At 37.2% G+C, this 21,576-nt stretch overlaps 1 long non-coding RNA gene across 1 annotated transcript in view; it reads left to right on the top strand.

Annotated features, from left to right (window-relative positions):
• LOC141940977 (uncharacterized) overlaps nt 1–20,671 on the top strand; it is a 31,859-nt gene extending 11,188 nt beyond the window's left edge. Inside the window, exons 2-3 of the long non-coding RNA XR_012628173.1 lie at nt 20,414–20,445; nt 20,536–20,671. This is a non-coding gene — a long non-coding RNA (uncharacterized LOC141940977). The remainder of the gene's footprint in view (nt 1–20,413; nt 20,446–20,535) is intronic.
• The last annotated feature ends 905 nt before the right edge of the window (nt 20,672–21,576 follow it).

Consider the following 21,576-nt stretch of genomic DNA (forward strand, 5'->3'; position numbering starts at 1 on the left):
TTCCCTTGATATCTTGGAACAAGCATTTCCTACCCTCTAAACACTGTTAATGGGAAGATTCATTACTTCTTAAGCAATATAAATAAGAAAAATTCCCTGTATTGTTTGTATGTGTTTGAGAAACCATGTTAAACTTTATATATATTTGGCAAACACAGTATCTGACATTTAAAAACTTATTAATATTTGGACAAGAATCCTGGAAGACACTTGAAATTCAAGCAGTATGTATACCTGGGTATCTGTAGGAAATTTTCACTGCATACAAAGAAACTGTTTCTTCTGTGAAACTTTTGCAGTGTTTCGGCATTGAAGGGAGTTACAGAGGATGTGCACTTCTAACTTAAAGAGCCTTTTAAAATAACACTGCGTGTACATATAGTTCTTTAAAGATTCTTCACTGTATTATAGACTTCATAATTTTAATACTGTGCATCTGTTTTTTAGCTGTGTTGAGCTTTGAGAGTGAACACTGGACTGCTTATTTCACTTATAAATTTTCATATTATCACAATGCTTTTTTACCCCAAATCATTGCAATGGAATTCACCCTTGAATTATTCATTTCAAAGTATGAAAATACTATCATTATATATATATTTTTTATAAATATTTGGTTTTAAAATGTAATTTATGAGCATTGGGTTTGGTGAATGTTTTCATTGTGGAGATTAAAATCAAAACAAGACGGAAAGAATTAATCAAATGCTAATCTGAGAAATCAGGGCATCATGCCCTGGAGGGTATGAGATTCAGGCCTTCAAGGGCAGCACATACCAATGGTAGGATCACTCAAGTGAGAAATTCCTGCCACCGGATATGACTGAATTGATATTGATATGAAGCAGGAGTAACTCCATAATTGCTCAGATACTAGAGTGGCAGGAGCTCTATAAAATCTCTAATTAGAGAGATAGAAAGCTTGGTGTTTGATACATGTGTTGACTTAAGTCTGCAGCTGGCTCTGAACAATTCACTGGGAGTTGTGCTGGGGAGCCCTCTGGCTGCCCAGGGCTTCAGTCATACTCAACATCAACATCTTAACTCTCTCACCCTTCAAGTAAAACTCAGTGCAGAGGTAAAAGCTAATACACTGTCAAAGAATGGGGCAGAAAAAAACTTCTAGCTGCTCCCCCAAATGCCTTTCTACCAGCAAAGTTCAGTCCTGGACTGAGATGTCCCTTGCTGTCAGATCTGGCAAGGGAATAAGAAATTCAGAATTTGTGCTTAATGAAAAAGCATTGGAGATGTTAAATTCACTATGAAAGTAGGAATCCCCTTGAGTTTTTTGTATAACTCACCAAACAAGAGAAGGGTCAAAAGAGAGTACAGTCAGTTCTTCTGGAAAGGGTTCAAGGAACAAATCAATTCTCTAGCAGTCTGGAATCCCCTATCAAAGTGAAATCCATTAAATACATTTGTATAGGCCAGAAATACATTATGGTCAATGGTGAGAAGACCTGAAAAATCAGGACAATTACTTCTGATTCTTGCTGTGAGGAGACCTTCCATCAAGCTTAATATTCTGTTGGTCTGAACAGTCTGATTAAGATAAAATAAAATTAAGTCTCTATACGTGTCTATACTTAGCCACCTAACACCATTTGAGATAGCTCCCTAAAAGGAATAGGTGCCAGGGAGGACAATAATTTGCAAATCTGTTGGTATCCGAAGATAGCTGGAAAGAAGATACAACCATTGCATGCTTGAGCATGGTCAGCAGCTTGTCCTTATGAAAGGAGGCATTAACAATTCTCAGCAGTAATATCCCTCTGATTATTAGTGTGTCTCTGCTAACTTTAGTCAGCCATGAAGAACATACTTAATGATGCTGAGATGGTGCATAATGATGTAGGTCTGAAATTTTTAATAGAAATTCTCTGTGTGACAAATGATGTATTAACTTTAAGTTGGACTAGATCTTTAATATCCTGCCCAGTGAAAGAATCCCAGGAGTCTTATGGGTAGGATCAATTTTACAGCCAACTTTCTCATAATATGAAAAGCTGACTTAGTCTTTAGAGCTTCCTCAGTTTGGTCTTGCCTCTGGTAAGGAAATTAGTTAATTCTGAGGGGTGAACAGCCTCCCAAATTTGTGTGTATATGTTTTACTTTCCTAAATATACCAAGAGACTGAAGTAGTAGTTGTTGCAGTCTTTGCACAGTAAATTGTGCTTCACAGTATGCGTGGTTGTGAATAATATCAAAAAGAAACTTGTTTGCATAAGGAAACTTCCTTTCCTTACCCAAAATATTAGGAGGATGCACTTAAAACAGACAACATGAGCTTTACAAAACTAGTTCCTCTTGATATTCATGTGATAAATGACATTTTTTAAATATTGCATTTGCTAGGCTTGTGTTCAAGTTTGTTGATGCTGTTCTGAAAATTAGAATTCCATGTTTATTAACTGTCTCTGTTTTTTTGCTAAAATTTGACAAATTAAAGATAAAAAAGGGTTTTTTCTAATTGGCAGCAAAGCATACTACTTCTGAGATGTGAAAACCAAGATTGGCATTTTACTGAGTCATATATCATGAGAATGGATCACCCCTTTGGTACCCTAAGCATATTAAAACCAGTTTTACCTCTAATTACACTGTTGTAATCACACAGTATGTAAGGAAGATGGAATAAGTGTTTTGATTATTGGCAATACAGAATCTGGTTCACTTTTCCATTGTCTTGTTGGATCTGTGACAAAACTATGAAATAAAGTATATAGTACGAAAATTGGTGTGATGTAGCTGACTAAAAGCAGAGAACACAGCTGAAGGTATGCCCCCATGTTATGTAGCAGAATAGAGAAGAACTACACATTAAATGCAAAACCAAAGCTTGAACCTAGCTAATAAGTGCTAGTATTAGGCTGTTGCAAGAACTGAAAACTTGAGTGTCTGTTCCAGTTACAGGGAAGAATGCTTAAATTTACCTCTAAAATAGCAAAAGCCAGTCCTTCCCAATAATTAGTTTTAATGCTACTGCACAGAAAATATTAAGTTTGTTTTTAACTTATGCAATGTAGAAGCCAAGGTGATCTCAGTAAATGACCACAGGCCATTGCCAAGCCTAATAAGAACCCTAAAGAGATCATCCAGCATTATATGCATATGATACACAAATTATAGGCACCAAAACCATTCTTACTACAAAACTAGTAAGTTGTTTGTCTTAAGCAGATGTCATAATTTTTTTCATGCATGTGTCTGTAGGGAAAATAGCCTAAATGTCAATGGATATAGTGTTGCATTCATCAGTGCTTTAGCCTAGAATAAGAGCTGTAAGATGTGTTATTAGCTCCATTTCTCCAAACTATGTCTTATTTGTAAATACCATTATTTCAGAATACTAACACTGACAATTTTGTTAGTAGCCTTCAATTCTTACCTTATGTGGTTGGTTAGTTAGACAGCGGAAGCCAACAGATTAATGGTATCAGCTTCCCAATTTGGTGTTTTCCCTTTCCTACTTATACTTAGCAGGTACTGCACTGTTCTTGTGGGAGATGTCAAGGCAGGGAAAGTGGGGACATAGGCACAGGAGGACATCTTATGTGTACTGGACAGGCTGAGCCACTTCTTGACTTTTGCCTGCTGTGAAAATACATTTCAAGCTCTCAAATATTACACTTCTGAGGGAATGGTGACTTTTGTTTGCAGCAGTCAGAAAAAAGTGCCCTTTGTTTGCAGCCTGTCAATAGAATGACCTTTCCCTCTTGCCAATTTATGCTCAAGAAATACATGTGATTGTTTTCCGTTTGCTGCATGTTTCAAGAATCTTCCAAATTTGTTTGATCAATGGTTCAGAAGCTTTCAAACTGACATGAGAAAATACACATTTTTGCAGACTCATTTTCAGTTGGACCTGAAGCAGCTGAAGCTAGAGATCAACTAGAATTAATCTGTACTTAATGAAGGAAACTTGCTGAATTTCTATAAATGCTTGCCTATGACACATATCCAGAGTTACATAAGAAGTCTGCCATTTATGCAATCTGCTTTGGCAATATTTATATTTGTATTCAAATCTTCTCCCGTGGGAAAATGAATAAATCAAACCTTGTAATTGCCTATCAGACAATAACCTGCATTTTGAAATGCATATGGCTACCTCAAAGGCAAGAACAGGCTTCAAAAGCCACTTTCAGGTTTTCAGAATTGGTCTAACCAGCACCGTTTTCTTCCTGCTCTGTTAAAAGCAGATGCTAACTTTGCCTTTAATGAAACAAAGATGCACCATATTTTATATAACTACAACAATTTAAAAAGTAAATTTAGATGCATTCTTGTCTGTGTGGCTATGTAGCAGGTATAGATGTACTCAAACGAGTTTTGCTTGTATTCTAAGTTCTCTGGAAATCACATAGCCATGTTAGCGTGACATTGTACCCAAGCTGCAAATCTCTGCTAAAAAGAAGCGTATGTTATCCTGAGCACATGTTGCAGGTTAACATTGTGATACTGCTTCTGATCAGCATCTGATCCACATTCAGCCTTCTGGGAGCAGTGTAGACCTCCTACTGATCTCTTTTCCTTCTCTGAAGGTAAATAAGATGCAATAATGGCATCAGGTCCTCATAACTGCTGCATATTGACAGTACATTTCATGTCAGCAGTATCAGTTAGCTACTGTTGCACTGGGTAATGCCCAAGACTAAATACAGTGGAAGCTCATGCATGTTATGCTCTTGCATTTTGTCAACCAGTTATGCCAGTTCTTTATACCTTAAGTGCCTTTAAAATGCAAGTCTTAGAAATGGCTGCCTGCAACCCTGCATGTTCTTTAGGAAGCCGGAAACATGGGGTCAGATTTTTAGGAGATTTTTTAAAAGACTTCTTGTTTGAGTGGGGCAACACCTCTCTGCTAAGGTGCCTGATTCCTTATGAATTTTAGCAAGTACCATGCTGGTTAGGTTCCCATGCAGGGTACAGGATGGGTTCCTTGCCTAATTTGCCAAGTCAGAAGCCGTGGTTGCATTACATGCATTACGTAGTAACTGATCTGTACTTCCCTACTGATCTCAAATCTAAAAATCTGCATTATGTAAATCTCATGAAAGCTAGGGCAGATGTAGACCTCATAAATCTCAGTGACTCAGGGGGGATGGGTTATACATCAAAGTCAGAGCAGTGACAAACAGAGGTGAAGTCCCTCAGCCTAAGCCTCAAAGAATAAAGTTGAAGTGAATTTTAACCAAAAGGTAACGTGTGCAAGGAGCAACTGCAGGAACAGCTGTAGCAGAGTAATTCATTATGCTGTGGTAAATTTAGATGGTATCTCTGAGCCCTTAGTAACCTGTGACCGGCAGTTGAATTCCTCTTACCTTACATGTGATATCTCACACAGGTGCACTGTGCTAACTGTGCCTCTCAGCTGTGTTTTGATGAGAGCCATACTGCCCTTCCACCCTCTGGCAGCTGCATCCAGACCTCTTCCAAAAGCATCTTAAAATATTATCAGCTTACCCAGTAATATAGAGGTCATGCCAGTGTTATTTACTGCTAAATATGTATTTAGCATATGCTAAGCTAACCTGTGCATTCAGGCAATAACAGCTTTGATGCAGTGGCATCCTAAAGTAACCCTCAGCTGTTCTTGACTGTGTCAATGGTCTTTCACTGCTGCTTCTGCCCAGTGTATTCTCAAGCCAATGGTAGCCTTAACTCCATAAACTCTTAGCTGAAATTGCTTCCTTACTGCAAGCACTTAATCATGTTGCTTCTTCATGTTTGCCCTAGAATGGAAGGCAGCAAGCACTCCCACAGGCAGGGAAAGACCTTCTCCTGGATGGTGCAGGGACCACCCCTCAGCTTTTTATTGTGGCCCCCCAGGTGAGGCTGCTGCCTGAATTGTGACTGTTTCTCCTTTACTGCATTTCAGTGCAAAGTGCCAGTGATTTAAGTGATTTAAGGCACAGCCCTCAGAAAACATGGCCTGTTGCATTAGGAGGCAATTCAAGAAGTTGCTCAACTGTTAGTTACCAGTTCCTGGCTGAGAACTGATAAAAGGCAATGCAAGTATTTCTAATCCCTGAAGCTGATTTTGCCTTGAACAGACTGGATTACTTGGGCAGCTACGTGGAGAGGAACAGTAAGCAAAGAAGCAGTGAACATCATAATCTTAAATACCTCCTGGTTGCACTTCCCAAGATTACAGTCTTATTCTTCCCTTTCAGCATCCACATGTCAAGATATGCATTATTGGGCCAAGTGTTTGTAAATCTGTTTATTAATGGCATTTTCCCATATTCCTACTCAGAGCTACATGGCAGTGGAGAGCTGTCATGTTTGTACCAAGTGTCAGGCCTCAGAATGAGGCTTTGTGCCAAAGTACGAGGGTATGAGACATGCCTCAGGTATCAGGCATGCCCTGAAAAATGCTCCGACCCACTCTCTCTACTAACTTAAACTCCTTTAGCATCTTCAGGGCTGTGACTTGAGCTAAGTCTCTGAGCAGCTTGCAAACTGGGAGGTGGAAACAGCATTTCGGCTGCTAGCAGATGCCAGCAGATGGAGAAAAAGAGTATGTCTGTAGCACAAAAAGGAGCATGGTCCACACTATAGTCATATCATCACAGTGTCATCCCAAGCCCATTAGGCTTGCTGAGATGTAAAGCTTATTAGTTCATGCACATTGGCTTCATTTCACAGCCAGACTGCTTCCTGAGGCTAAACTAGCATGCTGGCACATGTGCTGCACCATATTGTCATATCAGCTCATTTGACAGAAGTTCAGACAGCTACGTACTTCTCTCCTTGTGCACTGTAGTTCTACTCTAGGTACCTGGGAGGGTAAGTAGTGATTGATCTGTGGCTTTTGACACTAGTACTTGCATGATGCTGATAAGCATCTATGATCCTGCCCTTACTGTCTTTAAAAATCTAGTCCTAGATGTATGCAGGTTTCCAGAGTTGATAGCTGGTAATAGCCTGATGACTGCAGGAATAGTCACTTTCTTCAGTACAAGACAATTTTTGTGGGCCACTGGCATAGCTTCCTTTACAAGATGTGAATCATTCTTTCCCAGCTCACACTGATGCTCTCAATAGAAAGGTGTGAGTGCATACATCTAGACAATGGGATCTTCCTTCAACACCTCTCTTAATGGAAGACTCATATTACTGTTAGTCTCAGGACAATGGACTTTTTAGAACAATTTCTGGACCTTTCTTTTCCTTTCCTGTATGTTTATTTTTAATCTTGTTTGTGTCCAGTCTTAATTATGGTCAGGCTTCTTCATTTGTTAGACAACACCATTTAGAAATCCCTATCCTAGCAGCTATGACTTTAGCAACCAACTGCTTGATGACTTTCCTCTTTGGAACTAGCTAGAATACCTGCCTGTTTAGCAATAGCAGATTCTCTTTCTAGCATACTAAATAGTCTAGGAGTGCACTATGATTCAAAGACCACTAACCAAACGTAGAGTCAAACAGCCATGTACTGAGCAACTAGATGCTTTCCCACATTTCCCAAATGCTGTCCTTCCAGTTCCCCTCTGCACTCTTGAAGCCCTTCTACCCAAGCCAGATAAATTGCACTCCTACTGCCTATTTTCCCCATTCTCCCCAAACCAGCTCCTTTAGCTCCATGCCAAGATGCCATTTCACCACCCTCAGACTGAACATTACTATTTCAAAATTTTATTCTTTACTGCTACTGAAGATCTAGAGTTTTGGATCATGAATAGGGTCAGGTAGATGTAATCTTTGTATTTGAATCATAACCACAATACTGGACCGTGCAAACGCTTGTCATTTATTTTGTTACTTTTTATTTTCCTCTTCTGTTACTATTTGGTCTCTCTTATCTTTCCTCCTCTCATATAAAATTGAAAAAGAGATTGCTTCAGAACTTTTGGAGAACTTTGCAAAAAACCCCACCCTAAAAATCCTTCCATACTGTTAATTTCACATCTGCAAAAGCAGATACCAAAAATCTCTACCACCCACCTTTGGTCAATAAATATCGTTACTGCAAACAAGCATGAATTGTAGGAGCTGAACAAATCAAGATGCGCTTTTGACAGGTTCATTTGGCAGTGTAGGAGGATATTCTACAATTCTAAAAATATGTTCTATTTTCACAGACATTTTGAGATGTCTCTGTAAGTTCTCTTACAGAAGATGGCCCAGGGCCCATATGGTACGAGTCAATCTGACAGATGTTATATAATAATCTTCCTTGATTAAACTAGTACAAGACATTCTCTTCTCACCAACCAAATAACAAGCAAAAAACCCCCATACATTCTGAAATACAACACCACCAGCTAGATAGACATAATAGAGCTAGAGACCTTCTTATAAAGAACGTTGTGGTCATGTCTGGGAAACCCTTGTCCCTCTGTGACATGGGAGGAGTCCATTATCAGCTGAGGTAAAGTAACAAACAGAATTTATTAGTTCTAGAATTTATATCCATGTTATTAATTTGAAGGCCAGATTAGGGAATAGCAATATACACCAAAATAATTCTTTAAAAGGAAAGCAATAGAAAGAGAGGGACATATTACAGCACTGATAATAATTTCATTACTTTACACAGAGAAACTGAAAGCAACTCATTTATAGAGCAAGTTTGCAGGATATTTTGTGGGAATAGAAAGGGTCTTCAAAGGTTTTGTATCAGACATTGCAGGAACAGGAATCAGATATCTTTTGAAATAGGAATGTGCTATTACTTTTTTGACTATATCCATTCATACAAAGGGCACGTTGGGATATTTTCCCAAGGGAGTTTACTGAAGTGGCCTTAGGCATACAGCATCTTCTAGGAGCTCATTAAAAATACCACAAAATAAAAAAAGTCTTTAATCTTTTCTTCAAGTTTCTCAAAACTCCATCCGAGTCTCCAAAGTTGTTGATCAGAGGGAAAAGGATGTAATGAGAGTCCATGCCTATACTGCCAAAAAAGAGAATTTATCTCTGAAACATCTGTGCTGATCACCTACATTAAACTTGCAAGAAAAAAACCCAAAATATAACTGTCGTTAATGTCTATGGCGGAAAAACATTCAAGCTTTTGCACATAGACATATGATTTTCTTATACCAAATATGCTCATGGAGGCTGCAGTGTCTGGTTTTCCCTCATTTTTTGAGTTGTTAAAATTGCTTTAAAAATTTAAATTTATTTTATGTGTGCTACATTATGTGTGCAGAGCCTCACCATATTGTGTTATGATTTGGACCTAATTTTGCAAGCCTGTTTTTTTTGTATTTTATTTATATTAGTAGTCATGTGGGGATGACTGTAATTCATTACTCCCATGAATACATCTTTACAGAATTGGATCTTTAGTCTAGATCCAGTAAAACTGAAATCAAATTTTATATCATAATGCTTTTGTGGATCTAGAGCTTTGTTACTTTTTAGGATTTCTTTCTGTCTTTCTCCCTTTCAGAACAGTTAATCATCCTATCTTGTTTAATTGCTCAAAACTGTCTGTTTATGTTTACACGGCAACCTCAGAGACTGAAGACAGGAAAAGAAAATCCTCTGGTCTAGAGATATAGCACTATATCTGATTCAGGGTTGTCAGTCAGCACTCTCAATTTCATGCTATTTATTCTGATGTAAAGGCATTTAAACATGTAGGAAGATTCCCATTCGTTTTATTGGTCTTGGCATGCTTGTCTGAGTCTCAGCTAAAACAACAATCTTCTGTTCATCTTGTATGAAATTGGACTTCATCTTATTGTACCAAAACTCCTGGGAACTAATTACAAGCCTATTTTTATGGTAAAACAAGCATATTAAAAGTTTACAAATTGGGTGTATGTTTACTTTCCTTAGCTCACATACTGTGCTCTGGAGTATTATTCCCATATGTAAACAACACTGCAAATATAAATTGCCTAAGTGGCTTCCCTGTTGTCAGAAACAGCTGTTCAGTGTGGTAGTTACCTCATCTTTTTTCAAAAACAAATACTAAGCCCCCTGAAGTTGTTCTCCTTCAAGTGAATAGCGAAGTGGAATGCTGTAGTAATTATTTTCTTCGCTGAAATATTTTTTATTTGAAAGTAAGTGTCCATTCATAAAATGACTATACTAATGTTGATTGAGCAAAACATAAAATCATGGGCCTAAATTTAAGCACTCAAGGGCATGTGACACTCATGTGCTTAATGCTAAGCATGTGTTTTAATATTCTGATAAATAGAGTTCTAACACATCAGCTTTCCCTACCGCCTCATGAATGGATGAGGATAAATTTGATTCTTTGTAGTCACGGTCTATGTTTTGAACCTTGAGGTATACTTTTGTAATTCTTTGAGAAGTGAGGGGTTTTTTTCAAATGCAAGGGCTTGGCATATTTTAATTTGTTAAAATAAAAAGAAGTTCACATTTTATTTGGTAATACCAGGTGAATGAATTTAAAAGAAACACTAGACACTATGAGATTCATGATAAAACAATGAATTTCCAGAAGGGGGGTATGAAGTCACAGCTACATTGCAGATAAGGGGACAGAGCAGTTGTGTGGATACTCATACCTGTGTGTGCAACCAGGGTAAGCACAACACACCAGATGCACAAAAGCTAAAAGGCACAACTTCCCTGATATCTTTGTACCTCTCTGGCAACACTCTAAGCCAGTAACTGCTATTACCTCGTCTAGCATTTGAGGCTATAAAGATCATAGACAGTATGCAAGAACCATCAGCAAACGCCACCAGAATATTAAGATTTAAGCACTCTAATACTGTATTATTAATCTCAAAAATCAACCTTGGCATTCTCCAGACTAATTCTGTGGTAAGAATGATTGCATGTCCATTTTTGGTACACTTATTTTAGCAGAATCTCAGCAGCTACAGTAATAGATTTTATCAAGGTGGGAATTTCAGAGCTGAGACCACTGAAAATGAAACATCCCACAAAGAGATGATTGAATTGATGTTAATGGGTGCATATGTGGTGATGGAATAGTCCAGTGTATATTGTAGGTACTATGACACCTATATATTGTTCTTAGCAAACTAGAAAACCTTAAGTACTTTGGAACAAGTAGGATTATCATTAAAACATTAGGAGGATTAACCAACGCAGTTGAGCAGGGCCTTCCCCTTGATATGGAGGGTGTGGTATACATATTTCAACAGGCACTCCTTAAAAACAGTCCCAGCTGTACTTGTATTGAACAAACAGGCTTGACTCACCATATTTGTCAAACCTTAAAAAAGTATGTCAATAGTAGCATGGATGTTGCACATGACTTTCTCAGGAGAATAATTAATACCAGACATCAATGTTTATTCCCTTAGTGATTGTTTCCATAGACTTAAAAAGATCACGTCAAGTCTGGTAAGAAAAGTACATAATCAAAGTACCTGGATTTTGAAAAAGTTATTGTTAGAGGATGATCCAGGTAGTGACCAATGGATGAATTCAATCCAGCCTGTTTATGTTTTCCTGCTACAAGCTTAAAACAGATGTGAAAAAGCCTACCAACTGAATGCCTGTGGTGGCTGTGTAGGCACTGGGTGTGGTTCAGGAAGGGCCTCTGGTTTCTAGCCTGGAAAAGCAATTTGCTCCATTGTGCTCCATCGATATTGCTGGGATGGGCCATTATTGTTCTTCCTCCGTGTTGGAGCTACACACAGAAGGAGTCTGCCTCTACAAGAAAGCAGATCTCAGACTAAAATACACACAACGTGTTCTCTGTCCTTTTTCACTATTGTTGTTTCCAGTTCTTTATCTGGCAATGTATATTTCAGGTTTTAATGCCTTTGGTTTAGAGCTCTTTTCCTTTCTGAGGAAGGGATGTGCTGTTACATATGTTTGAAAAGGCCCTAGAGTACTGTGACCTCCTTTACTTGGCCTCTGGTTTGGACCCTAATATATGTCTGTTAAATAAATGAACTGAACAATAATAAATATACACAAATAAAATCATATAGACATAAATGTATTAGTTATTCATGTTATTCATAACATCAGTAACACTACAAATAAGAAAAACCAGTAAAATCTGTTAATATAGTATTTAAAAGCTATTATTATAAATAGTGTAGTATGTACCTGCTAGTCAAGAAATTTATGTTAATGCACAGAAAACTATAGAAAGAGAACTAGTGAAGCTGTACAGTGATCAGAATATAACTTCTGAGAGCTATGATTAAGAGTCAAACCTTGCTGGATGTGTCACTCTATGCAGAAATCCACAGGACTCTTTAAAAAATGCATTTTAATGCCATCTGGAGGGGGAAGGGGAGATATAATAGCAGACAATAAAATAAAGACATATTCTTTTTGTTTATTAGTATGAACAATAAATACCTAAATTTCAAGAGCATGTTCAAGAATAATTAACTTCCCCATAGCAGAGGTGACTCCACTGGAAGTACAAAAGTAACTTCAACTCTGCCCTTGCATATTTAGCAAAAATTGTGATTAGGCACTTCTGGAAGCTGCCAAGAATAGCCCAAGCACACATCACTTCACTGCTTTGCTCCTGAGTAACTTTATTTCATCCCGTTTCCAAGCTCATTGTCTACCTTCCTCCACAGTTTCAGTTGCAGAGGTTGTTTTCAGTTCTGCTCATAAAAATGTTACTGCTTACTACTGTTGACACCATGTACAGTGCTGCCAGTGTAGAAGATTGGTTTGTACTCCAGATGCTGCTGAGTGGCAATTGTGAGCGAAGGACCCTCTATAGACTCTGTACAGATGCCTAAACAGACTTGCATTTTCAGAATAGAAAACCTCACTGTATACAAACCACTTTCAGTGGCTAATTGCATGGCCAGTCTGGAGAAAGGAAGCAGTATACTCAGCATGATTTATCTAGAAGAATAATTTTCTTTCTAAGTTATAGCTACTTATGACATCTTATTTTAAGGTTGGATATCTTCAAATAGTAATATGTTTTAAGATTTCAGACTGAAAGCATGTGTGAAGATTTCAGGAGGTGAAAAGCAAATAAATACTTGATTTGCAGTGAAAGCAATTGTTTACAGTGCTGTATTGTCTGAACATACTGCAAACAACAGGGAATGTCTTACAGCATCTCCTGCTTAAGGGGGACATGCTGCTATCCCCAAAGGAAGGAATGTGCAGATTAGTTGTAGTGATGTGCCTAGAACATTTGGAGCAGAGTGAGGTGTGAAACTAAGATCTGCCAATGCTGCCCCTATCTACAGCACAGCCATATACTTGCCACAAGAACGTCAGTGGCTAGCGTGCAATGAGATGTGCACTAAGGACTGAACTGATTATTTGGGGTCTTAGGTCACAAAAGTACCAAGATGCACAATTTTCAGACCAAGACATCCAAAAGGCAAGAGCCCCTTTAAATACAGAAGTGAGACTAGGCAGTTGAAATTCAAGGAAAATTTGGAAACAATGGAAAATCAGCCATGTATCACATATCCCATGTATCACAACAGATATTTTTTAATGATGAAAATAATGGAAATATTCTGATACTTTTAGAGGTTTGCTAATTTTTAACATGCATTTTTTTAACATTTGATATTTAAAAAAAAGAGAGCTCCTCTGACACTATATAAAATCCAATTAGAAGGCCAAACTGTGTATTTACCCTGTTGTGACTGTTTCACCTAGATACCTGTGGATGCAGAAGTGGGACAAGGTCATTGTTTTATGAACTACTACAGGTGCTTTATGGGGAAGGGAAAAAAACCCCAAACTGCTTTTGCTTCTTTTTTCTTACAGATATCAAGCTTATGTATTCTTAGTCTGGGGCTAACGGAAGTAAACTGAGGAGGAACCTGTTTTGGGTTGGCAAAGGGCTAAATCTTATGATTACATTTCTTATGCAGAGATTGATGTGGAAAAATTGCCAAGTGAAATGATAAATGCTAAACAGATCTCATTTCGTCTTTCACTCAGGTCTTCCTTAAAGAATATTTATTCCAGGGCTCTGCAAGCAATATTTAGTTTGCTATGTTGATTAATCTTTTTAAAGTAAAATCTGGAGAGGTTTGCTGTTATTAAGGTGTGAAAGTTTTTGAAACAAAAATGTTGTTAATTTTTAAATAGAAGCTCTGCCTTAATTATTCTCATTCATAATTACCTCAGAGTTTCATAAACCATGCCGGAGGCTGTCCCTAACATGTTTTTTTCTTCCTAATGTCTGGGAGCATTGCCTCAGAGTACGTTGCTGTGGCACTGACTAGGATAGCAGTGATGTGTTATTTTCCTCTTCAGTTTCTGAGACAGAGCTTGGTCCTAATTTAGTGTCAGACTGCACATTTTCTCTTGTGAGGCCTAAATCTAATTGGATTGTATGCAGTTCCGTCTAAGGAACTGATTAGAATTTGATTTCTTGTAACAAAACCAGAAATTTAAACAGTCTGAGTAGAAGAAAGAAGGTTAGTTCATCACCACCGAGGATGTGGATTCTACTCTGGATGGGACTGTAGGAGAAGTAACCTTCAGTGGAGAGATGCCTGAGCAAGTCCCAAAGAAGAACAGTTCTCTAGTAACACCCAGTTATTAGGATGTACCAGTCTCCGACTGGTTTATCCATGCGGTTCCATGCCCAAGCTAAGGAGTACATCAACATACTGGAGCAATCCCACGGAGGCCTGCCAGGATGATAAGGGGACTGGAGCACATGGTGTACAAAGGAGAGAATGAGAAAACTGCACTTGTTCAGCCTTATGAAAAGAAGGCTTAGGGGAGACATTTCTGCTGTCCAAAACCAGAAGTTGACTCTTCTTGGAGGTACACCGTGGAAGGAGAAGAAGCAACGGATCCAAGTGGGAACAAAGGAAAATCTGAATCAATTAAAGGAAAAAAAAGAACGATAACCTTTTGAAAGGAAAGAATTGAAGAATTGCTGACAGTATGGTCATAGTATATGTCTAGAGATACATTCAAACAAAATACAAAAAGCATTTAAATAGTTTCAGGAATGTTTTAAAGGTCTGGGAGATGGCAGAACTTGATACCTTTGCATAACATTTCAGTTGTCTAGCATTTTAGAGAGGTTTCTGGTGGCAAATATCTCTCTCATTCTGTAAGCCATATTCGTTTAGAGCTAACCAAGCCCCAGAACTACCAAAACTCTCCTTTAAAGATTAATTTCTCCTGCCTAGTTACTTATGCTTTTATGAGAAGAGCATATTCCCTGTTTTCAAAAACAAAAAAAAATCTGAAAATCCATTTGCAGATGACTTATTTTTTCTGCTTAACTACTTCTGTATGTAATTTCTCTTTGAGACACTGTTTCAGCTCTACTTTGCCTACCGGATATGCTCCAAGCTCAGGTACCATTTTTTAAAAAGAGTGATTCAAATGTGGTATTAGCGTTAAAATATTCAGTTACAGGGTTAGACATTTGTTTTCCCAATCTAGTTCTAGCATTCTCTGAAATATGATTGTTTTCTGACAATTAAATACTGTTACCTTGTGATCAAGGGTATTCAAGAGGATCACAGGAATGTATTTCACTGGAAGGAAAAATGAATGATGAAAAGACCTTTTTCCCCATCTTCTCCCAAAGTCAAAAAATATTTTGACTGTTTCCAGTAATGGGAAAAGTATGTTTCTGCTTTTTATTGTCTCCTTATTACGCTATCTTAATTTCTATTCCTTTTCCTTAAATCTAATGCTTATTTTGCCATCCCCCCTATATTTCTGCTACCATGCTCTCTCATTCACCTACAGTCAAATGTTCTTTGAATCAATCAATAGGATTTAAAGACTGTTGTGAATTCACGTTCAACTCCATTTGAGTCCATTTGCATAGCTCCAATCACAAAAGGAAAAATGAAAACTCTCATTTTATCAGGAGTTCAAACGTTTCCTACTAAGGATTACTCAAGTGGTGTGGAGCTGCTATAGATGCCTTTTGGATCACGCTTTCACAACTCTCCCATCTTTTCAAACACATTTAATTCGGTAGGGTGGGATCGGACCAGAATACCTGCACTCTAACAAATGGCAGCTGATGATGAAATTAGGCACACTTCAGAGTAATGCAGAAACTACTCTCCACACTGTTAGTGGTAGAGCGAGCAAGCAAAAGAATTCCTTTAAAAGGGAGTCCTAACTAGGACGACTTCTTTGCCCCTTCAGCCTTTATCAACCAAAGATGCTGTTCCAATCCAGGAAAAGGATGAAATCAGAATTTCAAAGCTATTTTGGCATACAGATGAGGGGAGTTTACAAAAGTGTGCGATTATGTAAGCTTGCAGATTTCCCTGGTGCCTCTCTGTTTCCAGAAGATCCTAAATAGCTTTGCTAATCTGAGCCTAAGGAACCAGTTTGCCTATTAAGCAATAGCAATATTCAGGTGACTATGTGATTAAAATTTCATTACTGCTTACTTTATTTCTCATTAAGTTTACATTTTCATTCAACATTAATGTGAGCTACCTACTCTAGGCAGAATATATGTGAGTAAGTGCTGTTATAAAACATGTATTCTGGATTGCTTCATATATAGACATCAGGTGACAGCAGTAAGATGAGGTAGTAGTACTACAGGGTAGTGTGTGAAAGACACAGGAATTGACTGTCTTAGCAAATGATGCTATTTTTTTTTTCTCATTAGGCAGCAGATATTTTCAAAAGGAAGTCAACAGAAATCAAGTAGTAGCTTTATTCCATTTAAAAATTGCCCATGTGTTTATCCAGCATGTTTCAATTCATATTCTTAACCTAATAACTTTTCTCAGTTACTAGTATCCTCATTTAATCTTTGGACTAACTGCTTTGCTACCTCACCTGTTATATGAATTCAGAACATTTTCTCCAAGCTGGTAGTCTGAAATATAGAATTAGAAATAGATCCTGCATGTTATTCTGTTTAAAATAAACACACACACACACACAAAATTGATGTCAGTTGGACAGCTCTGAACTACAAATCTGAAGCATAAATAAAATTCAAACACCCCCATCTCTTCTTTATTTCAAAATCTCACACATACACATCATCTTGACCTTACTAACTTTATGAAATAATCAGTGTTGAGCTAGGCTTATAGTGTGGGGGTTCTATAGTGTGAAATTAATGAGCTGGATGGGATCCCTTATATTTGGGAGGCAGAAGGAAGTTCTGTGGGGAGGTGTGAAGTCTACTCATGCCAGTGGAAACGTGTTGTGTGGGCACTGAGGTGCCTTTAAGAGGAGTTCCGTAATCTGACATTTTCTTGCTTTCAAGAGTTTTCTCTGCATGGATGTCATACTCAGCTTTAACTGATTCAAATGAAGTTCTTCTGTACGGGAATATGGGCAATGAGTAGGGAAGTACTGGTGAGGTAAGGCTGGTGAAACCAGTCACAGGTTCTGACGCCACAAGAAGCTAAATTCAGCACTGGTGTAAGCAAGCTCACAATGTAATAACCTTAACCTACTCTGAATTTGGAGCAGAGATATTCTATCAGTCACCATTTGGACATGATATAGTCCCTGCTACCTGGCAGTGTAGTATGATGGGACAAGAAATGTTTAAAATCCTTTATCATCATCTGAAATTATGCACACCTTATCTACTAATGTGGGGTTTTCTGGTTGGTTTTTTTTGTGTGTGTGTTTTGTTTGTCTCTTTTTAAACTTTGGGGTCTGTTTTCTTACAATCTCATGCACCAACCTTTCTTTGGCATGAAGATCATAACACTTCAGAATAAGTGTGGGTCCACTAAGGGTATGTGTATATGTCAGCAATGTGACTGTGTAGGTCTGCTTAGAGGTATAGTCATGCTTTCTGGATGGAAGTTCATGTAGAATTTTTTAATTTGACTTCTTTTTAAAATTGCTGGACTTTGATGCAGACTATATTTCAGGTGATTTATGAATTCGACAGGAAAAAAAGACCAGCACAAAAGTTCCTAATTAGCACCACTATAGTCTGTACATTCTTCAGCTGTCATCTTTCAACTTTCACCTTCTCTTTAACCTCAAAAAATATATATAAAATTATATTTATATCTAATTTATATATATAAAAATAAAAAATATAATAACCAAATATGTGTTTGAAAATAAAATACTACTGGGTACATATGAAACTAATTTTCCCTTGTTAAACTTTTCATGAGAACTAAAGGAGAACTTTTGTGCTTTGTGCATTTTAGTTCAGTGTCTGCAGATAAGTGTTGAACAGGTGGGTACTGCAACTTTGGGAACATTTTGTGCAGATGTCTGCAGCATGGGTAACACTCCCTGACAAGGAATTTAGTAACTTTTAACACTGGGTTATAATTATACTTCGATAAAGCCTTACATTTAATACTACCTCTTTTTCCAGTGAGCACATACCTCAGGTAATCTCACTTCATTATACCAGTCCGTTATTTGATTATATTGCCAACTAAACCTTTGATTGAGGCAGCATAATGATTTCCATTTTTTAAAAAAGTTGAAAATATCAACTTTTGGCTGGAGTATTCCTTGCTTGGTTTCTACCCAAAAAGAATTTTTAAAATGTTTGATCAGAAATTCATTTCACAGTGTGAGCGTGGGAAAATAGACAGACATTTCTCATTATAAAAAAGGCACTGGTGTTATTTTGAACATCTGTACAACTGTAATGGAGAGATGTTAAAAGCTGAAATTGACTGAAAAATTGTTTTGATTTGCTTGAGTTATAGGCTTTTGAAAACAGGACTCTGCACTTGGTCAAAGCAATTTTTTTTTCACTAACATAGCATGCTGTGATGCTTTTATGGCTAATACGCTAAAGAGCCAGGGGCTGAGGGAGCATTTCTGTGCATTTTCAGCTGGAGCTGACAAAAAAACCTCTGCAAAATTGAAAATGGCTTTCAACAAAAATGATTTGCCCTTCACTGAAAATGTTCATTGAAATAAATCCAAGTGCAATCAGTTTGAATCTTGAAAAAAAGGGTGTTTTTTAGTTGTTGGTTTTGTTTGTGTTGGTTTGTTGTTTGTTTGGTTTTTTTTTTTTTTTTTTTTTTTTTTTTCTGGCAAACTTATAAATTACTATTAAGAGAAAAAAAAAAATCAACCTCAAAATGAAATGGAACTTCTGTGCTACTTGTAATATTCCAGGTAGTACTGTTACCTGCAATCAAGTCTTTCTGTTTACCAAAGGCGTACACAGCTAGATCTTCCAGTAATGCTGGCTACTATTTAGGAACATGAGGTTAGTGATACTGGAGCAGATCTGAGGTGTATTGCACACAAACTTCGTCTGTCAGCCAAGGTACAAAGCCCACCAGAGTAGGCAATTATGAAGCATCACAGTAGAAGTATTCCAGACTCAGGTAACTACAGGTTATGCCCAAGGGCATGCTTTTAAAATTAGATGTAGATTCTATCACACTTACTTCTACTGAATTTATTGAGGTGTTTGCCTTGCAACAGAGCACACAGGGAAAATTTCGGTATAACATGTAGCTTGGCATAAGTAAAATAATTTTATTCAAAAGTAGAGTTGATTAGCAGAACAGAGCAAAAGAGAGGAAATTTTTGATCAGGATATATGAGCTGAATAATGGAATTATTTTGATACCTGGAATTTCAATGAGTCATCTGCAAGTTGTGCTAATAATATGAAAACATAATGTTGCGGTCAGTGCTAACTTCAGTTTCTGTAACTTGAAGTCACTAATTTGTATAGCTAGGAAGGTTTAGGCATTGCTAGCAGTATGCAAAATGGTTTAAGATGTATATAGGACATAAATATGAGAAGTGGATAGAAGAACATCGTAAAAGCATATTTAGGAGAAATAGTCATTGTTGGAGGAGTTAACTTTCTGTAGCATGATGTCTATTGATGTTAGGCTGCGGTCTTAAATAAAATTAATGAACAAGGTTTTGCATGTGGAAGGATATAACAAAATGCCGACAGTTTGCTATGGAGGGTTTGATGGGAAATAACTGTTGATATTCACAATAAAAGAACATTAAAGTTACCAATAGCTCTCTGAAGTAAACCCGAGAACTTGTAATTATTTGAAAAATATGCAGACTAATTAACAGAAAATAAAAAATACTGACTCGCATCAATTTCAGTCTAACATGGTGCTCAGTCATAGAATCATAGAATACTTTGGGTTGGAAGGGACCTTTAAAGGTCATCTAGTCCAATCCCTCCTGCAATGAGCAGGGATATCTTCAACTACATCAGGTTGCTCAGCGACCTGTCGAGCCTGACCTTGAAAATCTTTAAAATTTTGTTTTATTTATTTTTTTTTTTTTTTACTTAGCTTCTGGCCTCTGTAAAACTATGAAGAGTAACTCCTTTTGCTTCATTTTGTGCAAAAAAAATTCTACAGCTGGGATGGGCCTGATTATAAGATGATGTTAGTATATCTTCTATATAGTTTTCCATTCCATTTTGAATACATTTTAACATTTGTTTCATTTTAAATGCATGAAGATTTTCATTGATTAATAATGTATGGCTGAAAATATACTGAAGCAAAAGGAGTCTTATGATGGAACTTTGATAAGTTTCTGTTTTTTACAGTTGTAACCATTTACTGTGATAAAAAAGACCAGGTAAGTTTTACTCTTTACCTACTCTCATAACAGTTCTTTCAATAATAATGTATTCACTTCTTGCAACATAATTATTTCTCTTCTTTGCAGACCCAAGCATGTTATATGGTGTCACTGCTACTTATTTCTATTTACTTTTAAATATAAATGACTGTCTAATAATAATGGAGTTATTTTGCCTCTGAGTCATGATATCTCTTACTTCAGTAAAGGAATTTTTGTGTGACAGATGGTGGGATTACTTCCTTCATTTAAATCAAATTTGTCTGAAAGACCTTTGCTTCTTCCACCTGTATTTTTAGATACAGCTACTTAATGTTCAGCACTGTAGCTCTCACACAAGAACACCTTCCAACTCTCATCTACAACTGCAGGAAGAAAACTAAGCTATTGGCTTCTATCCACAGGGCCTTTAATTGCTTAGCTGCTCAGTGCATGAAGGTTTTATTCCTTTATTTAAAACACAACACTTCCGGAAGTAGAAGAATAACTGGGAAGGGGGTCAGAAACTTTCAAAATTATACCAGAGCACTTTGGTAGAAAAAGTTAGGGCTGGCCAAAAATAACCACAAAAGAAAAGAAAATCAAGGTCATAAATTGTTTATTTATAGATGTTTTCATGAACTAAATATTCCATGTGAGGATAAAGCATAATGGTTTCACTTACATATTAGGTCATCTCAGGACAATCTGTAAAGTATTGCATTCTTATTTCAGTATCTTAGGCTGCTTATTTAAATTTCTTAATGTGCGTAATTACACCCAATGAAAGCATCAACTTTATATGGCCATCTTTGAAAATGACTGTTTTATGTCTATTAATCAACTTAGTCTTAAGATGTACATACTGTTACTCACCATACATCCTTAAGAACATCAAAAGGCTGTAGATTAACCAGTTCACAGCATGCAGATACAATAAATGGCTATGATTTTTCAGGCTTCACATTTCAGCTGGCAGTACTGTATGACCATGAAAAGTCTTTTAGTTACCCCATGTACTATATATAAAATCCTAGAAGATTAATCTTCCTGTCCTGGTTTTGGCCCTTCAAACATTGGGATACGCATTTAGCAAAAGCCACCTGGTTAGTCAACAATAGGGGATCTGCCAATAGGGCTGGCCCTGCC

This window comes from Strix uralensis, chromosome 3 (assembly GCF_047716275.1).
Source record: "Strix uralensis isolate ZFMK-TIS-50842 chromosome 3, bStrUra1, whole genome shotgun sequence".
Lineage (NCBI taxonomy): Eukaryota > Metazoa > Chordata > Aves > Strigiformes > Strigidae > Strix > Strix uralensis.